General features: G+C 33.8%; 1 long non-coding RNA gene across 2 annotated transcripts in view; it reads left to right on the top strand.

Moving 5' to 3' along the window:
• The window catches only part of LOC127540173 (uncharacterized), a 39271-nt gene that overhangs the window by 2990 nt on the left and 13918 nt on the right, over window positions 1-22363 (top strand). The window contains exons 2-4 of one of the 2 annotated variants that reach the window (XR_007948106.1): window positions 2401-2497; window positions 3630-3762; window positions 3862-3912. This is a non-coding gene — a long non-coding RNA (uncharacterized LOC127540173). The remainder of the gene's footprint in view (window positions 1-2400; window positions 2498-3629; window positions 3763-3861; window positions 3913-22363) is intronic. The other variant, XR_007948107.1, reaches the window with a different exon arrangement.

Here is a 22363-nt window from a genome sequence, read left to right as displayed (position 1 = left end):
TCTTGTATTATTTTAAGAAACATTCTTGTTATTCACTCACATACATTCCTAAAAGTGTTGCAGATCCCCACACCTCAAAGAGTGAGACATTCAGAAACCTTACTTGGTTCACATGATGAATGATCTTTCACAGTTTCTGAAATGGATGGTGGGAGTATCAATCACAGAAAGAGTTTAATATGATACTTGTGTTTTAAAGGGCATTGGAACAAGCATTGGCTCTGGAGGCAAGTGAACCTAGGTTTAAATCCAAACTCTCATGTTTGCTACTTATGTGATTTGGGGCTTATCATTTTCATTGGCTTCAGTTTTTTTTTTTTTTCATATTAAATTTTGTAGGGGGAGTGGGGGTGTCTAGTTATATGGCCTGTGAGGTCTCTTAAAGCTCTAAATCTATGATCCTTTCATGTAAGAGGAATAGGCTACTATCGTTTGTAATATGAATACTTTGATGAAAAAGGTCCCTTGAATTTCCCCTTCTGAAGGCTTGTTTAAGAGATTATTTCTTGGTCTTTAACATTTTACATAGAGTTAACAGTTTCACTATTTTAAAGAAAACCTTAATCTGGCAGCTTCTTATCCTGAGATCTCCAGAGTCACATTACTTGGCTTACTTTTAATTATCCAGGTTTACAAACATACACTCTCATATACATAAGAACGAACTCTAAACTCAATCCTGCTTTTCGCAGCATTAAAAAAGCATTGTTACTGAAAGATTACTGAAATCAATGATGTGATTAGGATTGTAAAGAAGAACTGTAAGACAGAACCATTTACCAAAAAAAAAAAAAAAAAGCCAAGTCCTTTACTAACAGGGAGATGTGTGGGTTTTACAGATGGAGCCCTGAGGCAGAAAATCCAGCTTCAAACATCCAGGTCGATACAGAACAATCTCTGAAATTAATTGCAAGGCTTGATGAAGTTTATTTGTGTGCCAGGGAAGCTTCCCGGATAGGTCTCTTTGCTCCTCCCCCATGGGTTTTCTTCTTATTTGCCAGTGATAGAAAATGAGGGCAGCCCTCATGTTTAGTCTAGTTGGAAAGCATAAATTGCTTGTTTCTCTAAGGGGCTGCCCCTTGATTTGAGGAATACAGCAGGAGAGTTAGCAAGTTCTAGACAGAAGTAGAGAGGTGTCCTCAAAAGGGGCTTCAAATAATATTGTCAGCCAGTAATGGTGGCACTTGAAATTCTTGTAGGACTCCAGAGGTTTCTGGTGGAGTGGATGGACTGCTAGACTTGGAGGTGTGAAGACCTCCTTTCATGGTCCTACCTCCAACACTCACTAGTTGTGAATAGCTTCCTTAAGGAGATATTCCAACATTGTGTGTGTGTGTGTGTGTGTGTGTGTGTGTGTGTGTAGTGTGTGTGTATTTCCTTCTATTTTTGTACACATCATGGCTTACATTCCTTCCTTCCTTCCTTCCTTCCTTCCTTCCTTCCTTCCTTCCTTCCTTCCTTCCTTCCTTCCTTCCTTCCTTCCTTCCTTCTTTCCTTCCTTTCTTCCTTCCTTCCTTCCTTCTTTCCTCCCTTCCTTCCTTGTTTCTTTCCTTCTTTCCTCCCTTCCTTCCTGACAGTCCTAGAGAGATGCTTGGTATATACATTGAGTGGTTAAAGTGCCTTTCTTGCCCAGGGTCACACAGCCAGTATGTATTGATGGTTGATTTTGATGTTCTTATTCAGGCCAGCCATCTTTCTACTATCCTCCACTGCCTTTCAATCATGCATATAGTACATGCTTAATAATACATGTCCATTGAATTGCATTGGTTATGATATATCTTTTCTTAACCTTTCTTAACCTCACCTGTAAAATAGAGATAACAACATCTACTTCACAGGCCTTTGAGACACAAATGAGAAAATGTATGCAAAGTGCTTTGACTGTTTAAACAGCAGCATTTAGTTTTAGAAAACATGATCACTCATAGTTTGGAAACAGCATGATAGAGGGCTTTCTACTCCCCATCATTAAAGAATTCAAAGGCAGCTTTTCCCAGCTGCCTCAGAAGGAATTCTGCTCTCTCTATTGTATTGCATGGCTGGCTTTTAAGTCTCCAAAGAAGGAATCATTCCTTTCAATATGTTTTCTTAACATGTAGATTTAAAAGTCATATTTCTAAAATGATTTATCTTAGTCTCATTTTATTTAAAAACTTCTTGTATTTAATTTGGTGAATTAATCAAATATAATTAATAATTACAAAGTTTAGGCCTTTTCCAGGTTTCTGTATAATAAGTTAATATTATACAATGTTAACAAGTGGGCAGCACTAGTGTACCCTAATGACAATTGGTTGGTTAATCACTGGGGCATGGGAAAATTGATGAGGATTTGCACTAGATTTCATAAATTCTTTGCTAAGTGAAATTATATATGGACATTTTCTTCCCTTGCAGGAACTTATCCTAAGGAAAATGGATTTGATGAATGGAAGTGACAATGAATAAAAAGAACAGAACCTAAGGGAAAATATCTCTGCTTCTTTGATAATGGGTAGACATCATGATGATGGGGCTACTGAACCTAGCTAATTAATTCAACAGTGGTTAAAAGTGTTTAAAAAATAATAAGCAAACTGATCTTACAACTTATAAAAACAAGATACAGTTTTTGTTCCTATTTATGCAAGTTTCTGAATTGATCCTTAGTTTAAATGAAAACAGTAGTGTTTTATCATTCTTCATATTATGCCCTTTATTGTTTTCACTTCCATTTAGCTTTTGATTGAGAGATTTAGTGCTTATGTGGTGGCTTATATTCTTTAAAAAAGTGAATGATTAAATTTGCATGGCACTCATGTCGGCAGGAAAAAAAAAAAAGACAAAACACAAATCAGAAGAAAATTGATGAAAAATAACTAAAGATTGGCCATGGAAAGCTGATTGTGGCTTTGTGGTAGTTCAGTATGAGTATGAGTATTTACATTTTACACTTAAGAAAATGGTAACATCACTTTAAAAAATGTTTTATTAACGCTTTTTTCTTTCTACTTCATTTCTGAATATTAACTCTTTCACCTCAACCACAAAATTGCAATCTCCTTTGTAGCAAAGAAAAACATAACGAAATATATTGTTTTGAATAAAAACAAACAATATACCAATCCTGCTGTTATTGTATGACTCTCCAGGGCCTCCAACTTCCAGCTAAAGAATGAGAATTTCTCATTCCTTACTTGTTTAACCTTCTTTTAAAAAAGGTTACACAGGATAGCAAATTTCCTGACTTCCATGAAACTTTTCTTTTCCCTGTGATTTGCTTTTCTTTGTTGAAACAATCCATATTGACCAACTGCATTTATTAAGCATGGAGCATTGCTCCAGTTACTCCAACACTCCACTGGTTATGGAGTCTCATCAATGCATATGTTCCCCCTAAAGATTAGTTTGTAATCTTTTAGAATCTTTTTTGCATAAAAAACAAATGCAATCTTATTGGGAAAACAAGACATATCTGGAATAATTAATATATAATGCCAATGTGACTAGATTCTAGTCTACTTTACATTTTCCAAAAACTAACCAGGACCTTTTAGAAGATCATAATAATTTATCTATTATTATTGATAATAATACATTTTATCAAATAATAAAATTTATCAAAATATGTTTTGTTTTTCTTTCAGGTGATGTTTCTTTCTGATAATTGGATGAACCCTATTTATAAATATTTCTCAATGGTTAAAAAAAAGGACATGCTCTGTCTGGTATTAGTAACAAATTCCTAATTATTTAGAGAAATTGAAAGACAGGACCAAGGTAGAATCTATTCTTTTTTTTTTTTTTTTTTTAATATTATAGGATTTTGAGATGCTTAGAAACTTAATGATCACCTAATGAAATCTCTTCATTTTACAGGTGTCAAGAGTCAGGCCCCGAACTGGGACATGAATATCTAGGGTTACACAGGTATGTTGGTATCAATGCTGATTTGAACCTCAAAGCTTCTTTACAAGACTTTTCTCATTTTACACATTAACTTTTTTCTTTACAATTCAGACTTGAACTACACAATTTCCACGTTCCATACAGATATAAAATTGCATTATTTTTGTTTTAAAATTTACCCCTAGATTTACTTAGGATTGAATAGTGTCTTAAAGTTCTCAAATTTATGCAAAAGCCCTGCAGTTTCTTTTTTTCAAGGAGTCACTGAGACTTTTCCTTCTTTTGATGTAACTATCTTCTTATCTTCTTCATATCTCTCTTGATGGCATTTCTCTGGCATCTGCTCCTCCTAATTATGAGTTGCAGTGAGTCTTTAATAAATAGAGAAACAATAGAAAGACTGGACAGTTACAGTGAACTTGTTATGGAATAATCCCAGCCCTAGGAATGATTGGAAAATGTCAAAGAGGTAGAGATAATATATCTTTCTATCAGTAACCTTTAACTTCAGTTGAATATGCAAAACACGTACATATAAGAGAGATGACAGAAAATCTAAACAAAACAAAACAAAATGTTCAACATACTATAATAGATAAGTTTGATTAAAAGTTCTTAAAGAGAGTAAAAAAATCAATGAATCTCAAAAGTTGGAAAGAACCTAAGAAGCAAACCCGCACCTGACCAAGAATACCCTTTATATCATACCCAACAGTTCATCCAATGCTTACTGAAAAATCTCCAGTAAGTACATATCTTCCTCTATTACCTGATTATGGAAGTAGTCTGTCTTGCTTTTGGTTAGTTCTATTTTTTTTTAAATAATGCACATGGATTTATAGGGAGGAGGAAAATACGGACCATTACATATACAGAAATTATAATGTGCAGAAGACTAAGCAACTTGCTACAAGTGAATCTTACTTGAGTTCAAGTTAAATTGAGTCAACAAGCCTTTATTAAGTGCTATTCATGTGCCTGGCACTGAACTAAGCTCTGGGTATACAAAGAAAGGGGAAAAAAATCACAACCTAATGGAATACACACCATGCCAACAACAACATGCAAGCAAGTTATATTCAAGACAAATTGGAAATAATCTCAGAGGAAATACAGTAGAATTGAGGAGGAATTAGAAAAAGTTACTTGCTTTTAGAAGATGGGATTTTAGCTGAGACATGAAATAAGCCAGAAGAAAGAACCAAGGAAAATATTCTTTATCCCTAGTTCCTGAAATTCCTGATATCAGACTAATTACCATTTTAAAAATTGAACTTTGCCAGTTTAGGATTGGAGTATTTTTATGGCATTTATGTTCAGTTTTCATTAATAAAAACTCAAAACATTTAGCTTTGTTTGAACTAAAAACCAAAGTTAAAATCACAGAATTAAATAAAAACCAACAATCCTGTTCTTTTGTATAATTATGTGTAAACCTGGCCTATAAAACTTAAATATTAAATCTTTTATGTGAGATAGGATCCTATTTTTGAAGCTTTCTTCAGATCAGAAGTAGTATAGAAATATTTTCCCATAAAGTTAAATCATGTTATTTTGAATCTGAAAAATATTCAGACATTGTTTAACTATGTTTTAAAGTAAACTTTAAAATACATTTCAAAAAGTTTAAGAATGTCTTCCTTTCAAGTTTGTACTCTTTACTACAAATTTCTCAGTGTCCTGTCCTGGGAGCTTGCCTATTCGGCATTCCTTGATATCCTATACAATCATTTGATATCAAGTTGCCTTTTGATTCTTTAAATGGCTGACATACTTGTTTAACATCTCTATCTCCATCTCCACCTCCACCTCCCTCTTTTAGAATGAATAATAAGACTCAGAAAATAGTAGTCCCCTATGTTTGAGATTGATAAAACAACTATATGTTTATGCATAAGACTTCGCATGTATTCCTTCTTTGGAAAAGAGAGACACCTCCACTAATGCTTAGAATTAGTAGAGTTTAGAATCTAAAAAATTCCTCATGATGGTAGCACAGGAAAAACCTAGATGCTAAAAAAAAAAAAGAATATAACTAAAGTCAAGACTAATTAATTCAATTCAAAATAATAGGTAGAACTTTAAAAAAAGTTTTTCTAAATGTTTGCTCCCTCAGTCATTCTCTCGCATTCCTAATAGAAGATCAGAATTCTCTGTTTCTGACTCTCTGTTCCTGTCTCTATCCCACCATGCTTTTCTCCTTTGGAGGATTAGAGGATAGAACAATTTTGGGGATTGTTGATCCCTTCACTTGAGCATTATTCTGTCAGGTAGAGGAGCAATTAGATAAGAAACAAGAGATCTACTTTTCTTAGTTGGGAAATGAAATTTCTTTGTGTTAAGGTGGGTCCAATTGGGCTTAGAAGAAGGATGAGTGGCTATTCTACTTTCTAAAAAAAAATTATGTCTCTTTTTTTAGGATTATTATTATTAGGAATTTTAATATCATTATTTCATAGTTACTGTTGATATGTTTGTCCTAAGCTAGCAGTTTCTCTGGAGAATCCATGAATTTGGTGATTCCTTTAATATGTTTTCTTATAATAATTAGAATCATAGTAATCACAATCATAATGATGCATTTACCTAAGTTATCCCCAAGGTCTTAGGGTAGTTTAAACTTTTAATAGCTTAAAACTGCACTAAGGCTTTAGGGATATCCTCTATGGTAATTTATACTTTCTATAGTGCTTTCTTCTTATTAATATTGTAAAGCAGATATTATCACTATTTCACAAATAAGAGAACTGAGACTTTCAGATGTTAAAAAATTTGTGTGATGACACATCTAATAAGTGATTGAGTCAAATTCTAATAATTTCAAGTTAGTGCTTTATTTGTTGTATTATCCTCTGTGTTTATTTTTTGTGGTTCAGCCCATGGGCCACACTTATTGAAAAATCCCAGCAATGTACCCAGGGGAAAATAAAAATCACTAAATCCTTAACAGAATTAAGGTGCTGAAGTCTCATTGACAGGTTCTAGTGTAAAGGTTTGGGTAGCAAAATAATTGATTTAGAAAATCAGGTACATATAAACATAGAATATTTAACTAAACTACAAAAACATTGTTGGGCTTGGACTTTCCCCCCTAAGATAAATTTAATTATACATAGTGAATATGCTAACATTTGAAAAATCAATTTTTCTTCTAATTTTATCTGTTATCTAAATGATTGATAAAAGAAAACTTTTAATATAATTTTTTTCCTACAGGCAACTAGATTCAGTCTTTCTTTCTGAATTTTAATTAGTTAAGATCTCCATTTCTTGTTTATTTTTTTTAATATGGCTTTTTATTGACAGAACATATTCATGGGTAATTTTTCAACATTGTCCCTTGCACTCACTTCTGTTCCAAATTTTCCTTTTCCTCCTACCACCCTCTCCCCTAGATGGCAAGCAGTACATTATACATGTTAAACACATGAAAGTATATCTTAAATACAATATATGTATACAGATCCATACAGTTCTCTTGTTGCACAAGAAAAATCGGATTCAGAAGTTAAAAATAACCTGGGAAGAAAAAACAAAAATGCAAGCAGTCCACATTCATTTACCAGTGTTCTTTCTCTGAGTGTAGCTAATTACGTCCATCCTTGATCAATTGGAACTGAATTGGATTTTTTTCATTGTCGAAGATATCCACTTCCATCAGAATACATCCTCATATAGTATTATTCTTGTTTATTATTTTGTATATCTTTTATAGATAACCATTCATTTCTTGTATTCTTAGTTTTACAGGAATATAATTTGGTTTAACCATTTCTGATGAAAAATGTGTTAGACAAATGGTAAAAGAGAAAAATAGGTGATGAATGTCCTTATATTCTATCAGTATCCTCGAGATTAAAAACAAAAAACAAAGGAAAAAACCTCCCAAACAAACCTCTTATAGAACTATTATAACAAACTGTGGAAGCACAGAAGATAGACAAGCTTAGATGGGTTACAAACTGCATCACTGGGAGGAGTATTGCCAAGGAGATCCCAAATCTAGTGGAATATATTTCAGGAATTTAGGGAACTGGTGATAAATTTATTTTGTGGTAAAGAAAAGTAATGAACACAAGCTATGTTCACTTCTTTTTTTCTTTTTTTTCTTTCTCGTGATTTTTCTCTTTTGTTTTGCTTTTTCTCTTCCACTATGATTCATAAAGAAATGTATATTTTTAAAAGTTAATATACATAACAATATAACCAGAAATTTTTTTTTAATTTAAAAAGAAAAAGTGAAGATTATGTATAGAGATAATACAATTTTTCAACTTAGAATAATTGTTATGCATTTTAAACCAGCTAATCCCTAATAAGTTATAACATAGAGACTAGTTGGATTCATATCACTTTTTTTCCCTCCATGGGACATGTTCATTTTCAGAAAGTATAAGCTTAAGTTAGAAGGAAATTGTTGAAATGCTTTCCTTTCAAGCTGTCACTAATGCAATGTCATATACAAAGTTGATTCTATTGACTTAGCCTTAATAGGTTATGTGTTTTCAATTGTTTCTCAACTTCTTTTATTTGGTCGCTCTTATAGCTGATACTTTTCCAAACCAATTAACTAAAAATACTGGTGTAATGTGTAGCTGTGTCCAAGCCTTAGATTGTTCCCATCTTCTCTTGGCTCCAATGGAGAAGCAACATAGCACAGTAGGTAAAAGAGCTGAAATTAGTAAAGCCTCCATTCAGATCCTCTCTCTAAAGCCATATGACTGTGGACTCTGGATCTCTGCGTTCACAAAGGTAAAATGGGCATCATGTGAGACTCAAGAGACATATAAGTACATAAGGCACTCCACAAACTTCAAAGTGTTATGTGTCTGCTGTTATTTGTTCTCCATTTTCAAAGAATCATGGCATCTGGCAAGTGCTGCCGTGACATGCAAGTGAATTAGATTTAAGTGTGGGAGAGCTGGGCAAGGTCACCTGTCTCACTTTCCCCTCCAGAGTCATCTGGGTCCAGTGGCAAGATGTAGATCAGGACAACTAGAGATGGCCTTGAATGCAATGGGAGAACTTGGGCCTTTTTAGCTAAGATCTTCAACAGATCTCAGTGTGACTGAGGCTGCACCCATTCAGAGATTAAGGCTAGGTAGCAAACAAGGCAAAAATCTCCTTTTTAGTTTAGTCCAAAAAATCTCTAAACTTTCCCCAAATCTCTTAGTATTAAAACCAATCTGAGAGTCATCTAAGCTAAGTGATTCAAGCTATTCCTCAGTTGTTCTTGACTGTTCCCTAAATCCAATAGCTATTCAATTCCCAAGCCCTGTGGAGCAGACTTTCAGAATGTCTCTCCTTTCCTTTCTCTTCATACATCCCTTTCTTCATAACAGCATCCTACATCATGTTCCTGTTTCTCTCCCTTTTCCAATATATCCTTCATATACCTGCCAAATCAATCTTCCTACTGCACTGATTATAGTATTTGCTTGCTCAAAAATCTTTCCATAACCATTAGCTTTACTTTCAAGGCCAACTACAATCAGATTTAAAGCTGCCTTTTAAGCTTAATTTAATAAATCCGTTGACAAACATTTATTAAACACCAACTAGATGCTTAGTGCTAGGGATACAAAGCAAAGACATTTTTTGCTTAAAATAGTTATTCATTTCAACAGATTTAGAAAAACTAAGTGAAAGGTGTAAAAATACACCCATGATCTCAGCCTGTAAATATATAGAAATATAAATAATTTTCTTCCTGCATACCTTTGCTATTTCATACTTAAAAGACTCTTTTTTTTCTGACTCATAGAATCCCTATTGTGATTCAAAACTCATCTCATATGGCACCTCCTACAGAAAGTCTTTCCTAATCCCCCTACTAGTTAATGCTTTTTGTCTATTACAAATTTTTTTCTCTTCTTCCCCCTTTCCTGCGCAATATATTATAAATTACCACCAACATTTATAGTGTGCTTTTAAAGGTAGAAAAAAGGATTTCCAAACATTATCTCATTTGAGCATGACTAAAAAAAAATCATCACCATCATTATCATTGGTTGCTATTATTATTATTTTTCATGATTTTTGTTAATTATTCCTATTTTACATAAAAGGAAATTGAGGCTCAGAGAGATTAAATTACTTGCCCATGATCACACAACTAGTCAGAGTGACAAGTAGGATTTGGACCTAATTTTTATTACCTCTAACTGCAGGATTCTACATGCTATGCTGTGATGCCTGTGAGGACAAAGTGACAGTTACCCATGAGTTCATAATCTTTGTCAAAAATGCAGTAAATGAAGAATATCAAAAAAATAATCTGATACCAGTAGTACTGAGCAACATGTCTTACTATTTTCTCAGTGAAATTTGCATTTTGTTAAGCTAGAATTTGTGAAATTAATCTTTATATCTGCCTGGTACCCATTGTGTTTTGTATGTATGTGTATATACCTATATGTGTGTGTGTGTGTGTATCTATATGCATAGGTATATACATGCATATGTGATATATGTAAATATATGCATATATTCTAACAGATTGGGGACTGTAACTATAGCTATGGTATTCTTGAACAGGTACAAGGAGATAGTTTGCTACCTAATTTAAGAACTTTCTTCTTTGTTATAACTACTCTATTTTCTTTCTAGCCTTTTAAATTTGTATTTAAGGAATTTTAAATATATTTCCCCTAAAAAGAGGGGGACTAAATGAATGAATAGGTGTATGAATGGGGAAAAAGTTCTTGGTGAAATATAATTTAAAAATGGGATTTGTTTAGTGTTTATATTTAGTAAACCCTTGTAAATTTTTAATGTAGGTAGGTTATGACTGATGCAAAATAGTGTGGAGACAGTGTAAATCTTCAAAGTTGACCTGGATTCATGCTAGTTTCTTTTTCATATACTCATTCTCTTTCATCTAAAGCATTAATCTTCTTTCAAACATTCCATGATTTCTAAATAGTACAAAATGTGGAATTTTCTGATTCTAAATCAAAGATAGTATGTCATTTTAATTTCCTGGAAAATTTACAAGTAGCATCAGTATTCTCTAAAGCTATAATACTCACTTTGAAACCGTTACATTTAAGGGAATTATGCCTAAAGATTATATATAATGAAGAGAACTCATATTCTTATGCATATAAGCACACATCATAGGAATCAAAAATTCATAAAAAGAAACAACACTGCGTACTTCCTAATTGGATTTTTCAGGATTACCAGCGCCCTTGAGTGGCATCGGAAATATTCTAGGTTAATGGATAACATAAATCAGCAAAACTTGGCATATACATATACTTGAAGAAGCAAAAAAAAAAAAAGTTAAGGAAAGGTGACTCTTTATAGTGCAGCATCCATTAGGTAAGCAAGCAGAAATGCTTGATTTGTGATGAATTATTTTCCTTCTAGAATCCAAGTCTTTATCTCTGTGTGGATATGTTCTAACTTAAAGAGAGGGATGCTAGCTTGATAATGGTTAGATTGAGCCCTACTAAACTTGAAAATTCACCTATCCCAAAAGAGGAAATAGATGAAGATTTCAGGAAGCTGCTCCCAAGCTTAACACAGAGGCATGATGTAGTAGTCATGGGAGACTTCAATTATCTGGACATCTGCTGAAGCTCTGTTTCTGCCAAAAGCCAAGCAGCTAATCATTTCTTGGCTTGCCTTTATGGTAATTTCATCCTTTGAAAGATGGAGGAAGCAAAGAGAACTATTCTCCAAGATCTGATTCTTACCAAGAAGGAGGTACTGATTGCAAAATAGAAATGTAAGAACTTTGGAAAGAATTGGCTGCTCCATCTTAAAATTTAAGATTGAGGAAAAGGGAAACACTGTCATATTCTGAAATGCCTCAGAATTTGGGAGAACAGATTTCAGATGATCAGAAAAGAGATATGTAAGCCTCCTACAAGGAAAGAAATCAACAGAAAAATTAAGGCAAGTGATATTTGGCTTAAGACATCTTCCAGCTTTGTGCTTCCCTGGCTCTATATATGAACAACCCTTTATTAAAGTTAGGACTTTACCTTCTTTTAAAAGTAAAATTTTTAGGTCTAGACACTGGCTCTCTCAAATCACTTTATATCCCAAAGGTCTAGCTTAAATCAATTGGAATTCCAGTCATGTTATAATTATTCTGAAACTAATTTGCACTTTTGGGATCTCATAAAACTTCTAATTGCAACAGAAAATAATACAGAAATGTTTATTGTTATATTCTTTGACTTGAAGAATTCTTGCTTACATGGAAATGAAACTTTAAAGGTAGGCCAGATTAAATAGCTTAACTTAGAGATTGTCTCCCTGTGCTGCAATGTTTTACATGGTAACAGAGTAGTTACTCTCTATTCTATATGTAGGGAGAAGCTAGATGGTATAGTAGGCGTCCTCAAACTTTTTAAATAGGGGGCCAGTTCACTGTCCCTCAAACTGTTGGAGGGCTGGACTATAGCAAAAATAAAAACTTTATTTTGTGAGCCTTTAAATAAAGAAACTTCATAGCCCTGGGTGAGGGGGATAATCATCTTCAGCTGCCACATCTGGCCGGTGGCCGTAGTTTGAGGACCTCTGGAGTGGATAGTCCTGGACCTGAAATCAAGAGGACCAGAATTAAAATCTAGCCTCAGATACTTAATATTTACTAGCTGTATGACCTTGGGCAAGTCACTTAACCCCTATTGCCTTGCAAAAAATAAACAAATTCTATATATATATATATATACATACACACACACACACACATATATGCACTTGAGTCACTCAGATTGAACCTTAAAAATTGGTTAATTAAAATTTTTCCTGGATGACTTTTAAAGTCATGACTGGAGCATAGCATCATATTTATTATCATTCACAAAAGGTAAGTTTCCCCGTGATGTGTTGATGTGCCTTAATTTTTACTCTAAGTCTTAGCTCTTAAAATTTACTGGGAAGTTTTTTGTTGTTGTTGTTTTTTTGTGTTTTAACAGGAAAACAAGGAAAATGAGTTGTCACTTATTTCATAGCCATCTGATTTTTCTTTGAAATCTATAATCATAGTTCAAGTTAAGACAGTGTATTTTCATAAGTTGCTAAATTTCTCCAGCCATTTTTGCGGTCAGGCTTTTCAACCAAAATCAGTTATTTTCTGGATAGCTAGATGGCACAGTGGATAGAGCACTAATCCTGGATTCAGAAGGACCTGTTTAGTTCAGGCACTTAAAGCACTTACTGGCTGTGTGAGCCTGAACAAGTCATTTAACCCTAATTGCCTCACCCTCCAAAAAAATCAGTTGTTTTCCCAGTGCTACTTGATATGATGAAAATATATACTGTGTAGGGAAGCTTCAAATGTGGAATTCCATCCACACTATAAAATGCATCTATGTATATCATCTATGAAGTAGTGGATGAATCCTAGGGAGGTACCTGAAACACATAGAAGCTAAAGTGAATAAATTAGGCTGACACACTTCATAAGTATTGGTGGCAGAATTTGAATCCAAGTCTTCTTGTTGTAAGCCTAATGTTTTATTCCCTCCTAAACCTTACTACCTCACCTGGGAGAGCCTATGTAATGTATTTTGTATAACGTATTTGTTTCACAACTTAACAGGTTTCAGCTTTTCAACCAGATTGAAAACTCAAGGGCTTAACTCTTAATTTAAATTTCTCTATTCCACTCCTTACTCCAGTTTCTAGCACAATTTCTATAAATTGTAAGCCTTTGAAAAATATCAATTGAATGAATAAATGCCTCTCTTGTTTTGCTAAGTTACTTCTGTGACTGAAAAAGGGCATGCTTGAAAATATATTAGTTGCCATTTTGTTTCAAGCTGGCACATATCAATCACAATATGTGCTGTATTATAATTTTAAAATTTAATGAGTTTTGTCAAAATTAACCAACACCTTCAAAAGTTATCCTGGAATAAGTCCCAAATTTTTAATAGTTGAGTTGAAATTTAATAGCTTTTGACTGGCATAATGGAAAGAGGCATAGTGGATTTTAAATAGGCTAGAACTTATTTCCAATGCTTATTTTCCCACAAGAAAAGTAGGGAAAAGGTATCAATGAGAGCATGCACGGTGACATAGAGATTACTCATATATTATGAAGAAAGATGGATACCTTTAGTGCTATACAGGAATATGCAAACCCAAAGAAGATTATGTATTACATAATCCTCTCTGCAGAATTTATTACAATATAGGAACAAGACTCTTCCATAATAAGAAGCCATGAAGAAGTTGTGATCTTTATTGATATTAAGAGTAGCTACATTGATAAGAACATGAATACATCGATAAAACATATAAAACACTAAAAAAAATCATCAGTTTACTCTCATAGCATTTGACTAGCATACTATCAGGATGATTTCAGTTTAAGAAATCTTCTAAAAGAACTTCCACAAATATAATATGAAGTACAGGAATTGCACATAATCATCCTTCCTTACATAGGAACAGCTACTTTTAATGGACACCAACCAGAGGTAGAAAAAGAAGGTTGTTGGGGTTAAAAATTATTTGGTGTGCAGTCTCTGCATAAGCCACCAAGTGGTGCCATAAGTATCAAGGCTTCTAGATTAAGTGTTTTGGGGGAACAGATTAGTTTAGATTATGCATAAATCCCTAGTCATGTTTCATTTAATCTAGGATTAAAAATACAAAAAGTGTCAAAACATTTTATTATTTTAACAAAATATCTTAGACCCTATTCTTATCTATTTATTTCTCTCTCCATTCCAGCAGCAACAGCCAAAGATATTTTTTAAAAATCACTAACAAGCATCTTTTCAGTGTTAGTCACAAAAGAGGGAAAACAACAATCTCATCATGTTAGACTGTCATGCTCTTCCTGGTAAAGTTAGTTTTTGCTTCATGGAAAATTGCCAGGCAATAGCTTGAATCTACTGGTTAGTAGGAGATGTCACTGACATTCCCTTTCCTTTCCCTGAACTTTGACTTCATGATACTGCAATATCATACTGCATTCTCACTTTTCATGTTGCAACCCACATGTTCTTTTTAAGTGTTCTCCCATTCTCTTCTGGAATGTTTAGAGTAAGGTACTTTGTTTTTACAGCCTTCCCTTTTGGAGGCCTTGATTTTATATTAATTCCCTAGGGATTAATACAGGGATTTTATAAAGAAAATCTGAACTGACTTGCAAAGCCAGTTGTTAAATTTTCTTTGTGATAATTTATACCTCGGAAATAAGCAAATGCCACAAATCAGAGCTTGATTTTTATTTTGATGATTATCTCAACAAAGTGATCTCAAAAAATACAAATAGTGTATATTAAACATAAAAGTGTATCCTAAACACATTTAATTTTTTTCTCTCAGAGATCCTAGTTGTTAAAAAATTATTACAATCCTGGCTGCATAAGCCCTATGTTCCCTGCCCATTTGGTGTCTTCAGGATGAGAGAATGCAGGGACAGGCAAACGAAAGAAAATTCAGGGCTAAGGGGTACAAAGTTATAAGGAAAGTCTACAAAGGAAGATTCTGGTTTTGAATCTTGAAAGAAAAGCATGATCAGCTCAATAGTGGAACTATATACTCATAATTCACTTCAACAAACATTTATTGATAGTTTTTGGAATCTAGAAACATTACAAAAACATTCATGTAGCTTTAAAATTCAAGTATTTTAGGGTATTATGAAAATGTATTATATCAAAGAATTATAATAATGGTAGATCATACATTATATGTTATATGATCATACCTAGTCATATGTATGAGGATATCTCTCCTCATCCTCTTCCCTCAGATACTTTGGATATATTTAACATCTAAAAATAAATGAGGGGAATTATTTAATTCTATTCCACAAACATTTAAGCCATGAAGTACTAAGCATTGTTCATGGGAGATACAAAGAAAAAAATGTTTCTGCCCTTGAATATTTACGTTCTGCTGGAACATGTAGAAAATTATGAATAAACACAGTCTTCTAGTCCAACACTTTATTCAAGTGATAAAGAAACCAAGACCCAAGAGGTGACCTGGATTACTCAAAGTTTAGTTAGTGGTAGAATGGGATAGAAAACCTAGGCCATTGTACTTTCCATTAGACCATAATGGCTCAGAATAATAACATGTATATAATAATGATTCATATTTATATTCAAGGTCTCCCAACAGTCTATTAAATCTTGGGTTTTTATATGGTCATGAGCTTTTGTTGATATGTAGAATTTCTTGATGAAGAAATTCTTCTTACTAAAGCAAGCTAGCACTTTTTCAGCTACTTAGAGATTTAAAAAGTTGCCTTGGGTACTGAGAGATTAAGGCAGGTGGTTCATTTTTTAAACTTAATTTTTTTTGGTTTTGATTTTTTCCTAGGTTTACACAGCTAGTGTGTTTCAGAGATAGAATATGAACCAAAGTTTTCTTCACTCTTTAAAATATTGTGCAATACTCCCTATCATTTATGTAATCTTTAAAAAAAAATAAAACTCCAATTGTGCTTTATAATTTACTATGCACTGTCTTCATAATAGTCTAGTAAGAGAAGTAGTGCCATTATCATTATTCTATCTTTACATATGAGGAAACTAAATTTCAAGAGAGTTTAAGTAACTTGCACATGGTGACATTGTTAGTAAGGTATCAAGCTGCTAGTCTGACATGGGTCTCTTCCCTCCCCACTCAAAAGTATCCTGATAATTAAGGAATTATTGCCTCATATTCTGTCTCCAAAACAAAATCGGAACAAAATGCCATCTGTGGCAGTGAATTGGTAATGCAGGGGATGACGTGAAAGTCATGGAGGGCAGAGCTGGAAATAATCTGAATCTTTAGAGAAAGCAGGTGTTTACACGGCAATTAAAAAAAAAAGTGATATAAAGATACTCTCGAAGTCTCTTTTAAGAACTTTGGATTGATTGTGTGACATGGGAGACACTGCCATAGTACCACCCAGCATGGTGTGCTCTTATCAGGGTAGGATCTGTCTTGTAAGAGCAAAGCAGAATTGAAGTAGCTGAAAAGAAACATAAAATGATTAAATTTAGAGAATCCACCCCAAATGTTCATATGGAATATTTGTACCCAACCTATCATAGAACATTCTAAACTTCTGTTGGTCTTGTAACTTGATTCTAGCATAGTGATGTTATTTTGGTTACTAATCAACCAGATTCTAAAATGACAGCAGGGAAGGATGAAGCTATGAAAAGATGGAAGAGCCTCGAAGAGCTATCTCTTGGGTTGTAAACTTAAATTCCCTTCCTCCTTTTTGAGTTCTTTTTTTGCTCAATCTGAGCTATTAGTGTCACCCTGCTGGACTCCAGAGACAGATCATAAAGAGCATTGATCTATTTTTCCTGACATCTGTGTGTGTATGTGGGGGAAGGGCTACCTAGCCTAGCAATTGACCTAGCAAGGTGAAGACCATCTCATATCCTACCTTTGTAGGAGATGCTGGAGATTGCTGTCCCCTGCTCCAGCGAATACAGATAGGTACATTGTCTGACTACATAGCACTCAGATTCTTCCCAGGGGTATAACTAGTAAGTGGACTCACCATATACTTTGAGAGGATCTGAACTGTGGCTGTTGACAGAGGGATAGTATGAGAAGGAGCAGTCATTTCTGATTTCTTCAATATTTTCTGTAGAGGAATGTCCTGGAAGGCAAGCTGAACTTGAACAAATTTTATGTTTGACTGAGAATGTTTGGGCTTCTCTCAGAGGTTTAAATTGTGGTGGCTGTTGCCCCATTGACAGAAAACAGAAACCTCAGCTATTTTGGTTTTATTTTGCTTTGAGCTGGGCAATCCTGGTGGGCCACACCATTTAAAGCAGATTTCCCATTAACCACTAAATTGAAAGTCTTCCTAGTAGTCAGTTCAGCAGAAGGGTTTGGTTTCACTGGAGAACCATGAAGTGACCCTGGCTTCAGGCAGACTGAGAAGAGGGAGGGAAGCTTTTAAAGCCTCATTGTGGCTTGATGGAGAGTGATTCTCATCTGAAAGAGGATGGCTTTTTGGGGTTTTGGCTGAGGTAACAAACAGCATTTAAGAATGTGTCTGGGGAAACACAACTTCAATTTATGGTTTGGTGAGGTCCCTCAAGGAGGACCAGCTGCCTAGAATTCTTAGAGATTTTTAGCCCATGTTTTGCTACTTAGGATCTCAGAAAAACAAATTGAGAAACAAACAAAAAGCTTTAATTCTTTAAGGCAAAGCCTGTTGGGAAAGGACGGGAAGCATAGAACATTTAGTTATTATACACATTAAAACAGTGCCCCTTGTCCCAAGTGATTGTGAAGTCCCTCAAAGATACATTATATAACTATGGAACTATTAAAAGGAATGAGTAGCAGGGACTTTGCCCCATTATAGAAAATATAGAGCATGATAGCAATACTGTCCAAGGACAAACTTCCTCCTCTGACTGGTTCATGGCTCTGGGAAATTACAATGATGGCCTTGTTCTAAGGAATTTTCTTGAGCCAGTTAAGAACCTTGTCATGCTTCAGGATATGTTTTCTCTAACTGGAAGGCACATCTCAGATGTATCCAATCCCTTCCCACCCCATCATTGGAATGCCAATAAAACAGACTACATTCTTATGGAAACCTCAGAGACCCTCTCCTTGAATAGAATTCTCTCCTACAGTATCCCACAATTAGTAGTGATCAAGTGGTCAACAGAAATTTGAAGGTTCTCTCTCTCTCTCTCTCTCTCTCTCTCTCTCTCTCTCTCTCTCTCTCTCTCTCTCTCTCTCTTTGTGTCTCTGTTTCTTTGTCTGTCTCTCCCCACTCCATTCTCCCAGTATCTCAGAGACAGCAGGGACCTCAGAAGTCACTATGAATTTCCACTTCAATACCCTTGACTAAAGTTTCCCTATAACCCACTTTTTCCTTATGAGAATCCATTGTATTTATGGACAAAGCTATTTTTTTTAAGGAAGCTTTCCTTAACTCAAGAGGAAATATCTTTGAGTCTCAGACAATATAGTGACTTAAACATATCAATTGCTTAAAAAGTATTTGTTGAATAGATGAGTCTATGAATGGTCACCCAGCCTTCACTTGGATATCTTCAATTATAGGAAAACCACTGCCTCTTGAGAAAGCTCATTATACTTTTGGATGACTAATTATTAGAATGATTGTCCTTATATCACTTCTGAAAACTGCTTCTTTGCCATCTTTAACCATCACTCTTGGCTCTGCCTCTTAGGGTCAATTGGCACAAGTTGAATCCCTCTTTCACATGACAGTCCTTCACAGATATCTGTCAAGTCCCTTTGAAGACTTTTCTTCTCGAGGCTAAACATCTAAGTTCTTTCAAATGATCCTTGTATGACAAGGTTTCCAGTAATCTCACCATGCTGGTCACACTCCTCTGGATCTCTTCCAATTCATCAATGTCCTTCAAAAATGTTAGTGCTGGAAGTGAAAATAATGATATCAACTTCCAGAATGTTAAGCCTTTACCCAGGTAGCTCTCAGTTTACTCCCTCTCCACAGAAAAATTTAAAAAAAAATTAAGGAAAATATTCAATGTACATTCATTGTACAATGAAAAGAACACTGGACCTAAAATCATAGATGAATTCAAACTCTTCCTCTCTCACTCACTAATTTTATGGTTCTTGCCAAATGTTTTTAGCTCTCTAAACTTCAGTTTAGTCATCTACAAATGAAGACTCTATTTTACCTACCTCAAAAGTTTTTTTGTGAATAAATTGCTTTGTAAATTTGAAAATGGCATGGAATTGGGATTCTTCGAATTTACCTTCCTCAAATGAATTATTTTTTGTTCAACAGACATACCTGGAGTGATGTATATCAAAAAAAAAGTTTATGGACATAAATGTTAAACCCAGCTACTATGCAGGTAGCAGAAAGCTCAGCTCCCAATTTTTTTTTTCCCTAGAATGTAGGGAAGTTTCTTCAGTGCTATCACCTACTGATGATTAGCTGGGATTATATGTGACATGCAGCCTGATGAAAACTATTCAGGGAGAAGGGGAAGAAAGAAGATTAACAAGAAATAGTTGGGTTTGCTAATGTCAGGGCCAGCAGATTTATCTGAAATTAAAAAGTAAAAATAGTGAAAGCTTTGACATAGATTGAGCTACTACCCATGTTAAAAAAATGAGACTAAAATGAAGAAAGACAAGAGTGTGTGTGTGTGTGTGTGTGTGTGTGTGTGTGTGTGTATCCATGTAGAAGTATTTTGGACAAGCTACTAGCATGGATTGTAGCAGAAATAAGGCATCCTTTCTGTTATAGATCTAATTTCTTGTTCTTGTTCTGCCTATCCTCCCCTCTTCCTTCTTCCCTCCAATTCTTTGCCACCACACAAAGAGCTGCTTTATAAAAATATTTTGTACATATGGATCCTTTCCCATACTTTTAATAATCTCTTTGGGATTTTTATAGCCTTTTAGTCATAGTTCCAATTTGTTCTCCAGAATGAGTTAGATCACTTCACAATTCTACCAACAATGCATTAGTGTTCCAATTTTCCCACATCTTCTCCAATATTTATAATTTTCCTCTTCTGTCATATTAACCAATCTAATAAGTGTAAGGTAGTACCTCAGAGTTGTTTTACTTTGCATTTCTCTAATCAATAACGATTTTCAGCATTTTTCCATATGACTATAGATAGCTTTAATTTCTTCATTTGAAAACTGCCTATTCATATCCTTTGACCTTTTATCATTTATATTGGGGAATGACTTGTATTCTTATAAATTGACTCTGTTCTCTATTATTTTAAAAATGAGGTCCTTATCAGAAACACTGATAGTAAAAGTTATTTCCCAGTGTTGTGTTTTCCCTCTAATTTTGGTTGCATTGGTTTTATGCAATTTAAAACTATAATATACCAAAAATTATTAATTTTTTTATTTCATAATGTTTTCTGTCACTTGTTTGGTCATAAATTCTTTCCTTCCTTAGATCTTACACATAAACTATTCCTTGCTCTTCTGATTTGCTTATTTAATCACCTTTGATATTGACCTTAGCTTAGTATATGGTAGGAGATGTTGGTTTATGCCTAGTTTCTGCAGTACTATTTTCTAGTTTTCCCGGAAGTTTTTATCAAATAGTGAGTTCTTATCCTAGAAGCTGGAGTTTTGAGGTTTAGCAAACAGAAGATTACTATAGTCATTATTTCTTAGCCAGTATCAAATAGTTTTGATGATTTCTGCTTTATAATATATTTTTAGATCTGGTATGGTTAGGTCACTTTCATTTCCATTTCCCCCCATTAATTTCCTTGACATCTTGACCTTTTATTCTTTCAGATGAATTTTTTATAATTTATTTTCTAGCTCTGTAAAAATAATTTTTGGTAGTTTGATTGATTTGTCACTGAATAAGTAAATTAATTTAGGTAGAATTTTCATTTTTATTATGTTTGCTTATCTTATTCATGAACAATTGATCTGTTCTAAATTGTTTAGATCTTTATTTATGTCAAAACATTGTGTAATTGTGTTGATATAGTTCCTGGATTTGTCTTGGCAGGCAGACTCCCAAATATTCTATTGTCTACTCTTATTTTTATTGATTTTGTCTTTGTATCTCTTTCTGTTGGACTTTGTTGTTAATATATAGAATTGCTGATGTTTTATGTGCTTTTATTTTTATATCTACAACTTTGCCAAAATTGTTCATTGTTTCCAGTGATTTTTTAGTTGATTCTCCAGGATTCTCTAAGTATGCCATCATATCATCTGTAAAGAGTGAGTTTTGTTTCTTCATTGCCTATTTTAATTCCTTCAATTTCTTTATCTTCTCTTATTGTTAAAGTTAATATTTCTAGTACAATATTGAATGATAATGGTGATAGTGGGCATCCTGCTTTACCTTTTATCTTATTAAAAATACTTCTGGCTTATCCCTATTAACATATAATTCTTGCTTATGATTTTAGATTAATATTACTTATCATTTTAAGAAAAGCTCCATTTATTCCTATACTCTCCAGTGTTTTTAATAAGAATGTCAATATTTTCTGCATCTATTGAGATAGTGATACGATTTCTGTTAGTTTGGTTATTGATATGATCAGTTCTGTTGATAGTTTTCCTAATATTGAATCAGCACTGCATTTCTGGTATAAATCCTACTTGGTCATAGTGTATTATCCTGGTAATAAATTATTGTAATCTCTTTGCTAATATTTTATTTCAAATTTTTGTATCAATATTCATTGGGGAATTTAAAAATATTTTAAAAAATGTTTTCTGTGTACAAGGCTAAAAAACTGCATGGAATAAGTATATAACAAGTTGCTTTTATACTCTAGAAAACTTAGTGTCAAGGTCTTTCTCTATTTCCTTGAAGTATAATCATGGAATAGTAGTAACTTTTCAGTGTCCCCAATAAATTTTCTAGGATGACATGTTACAGATGAATTGCTGATCTTCATCAGTGAAGCATGTTTCATATTGAGAATTCCTTATTCATGACAGCTCCATAAAAGAAACAAGGTGGGGAAGACAGTGCTAGATATAATGAAACACATACACACACACA

Source organism: Antechinus flavipes, chromosome 6 (genome assembly GCF_016432865.1).
Source record: "Antechinus flavipes isolate AdamAnt ecotype Samford, QLD, Australia chromosome 6, AdamAnt_v2, whole genome shotgun sequence".
Lineage (NCBI taxonomy): Eukaryota > Metazoa > Chordata > Mammalia > Dasyuromorphia > Dasyuridae > Antechinus > Antechinus flavipes.
Note: the sequence above shows the minus strand (reverse complement) of the source record. Positions and strands in the feature narration are given on the sequence as shown.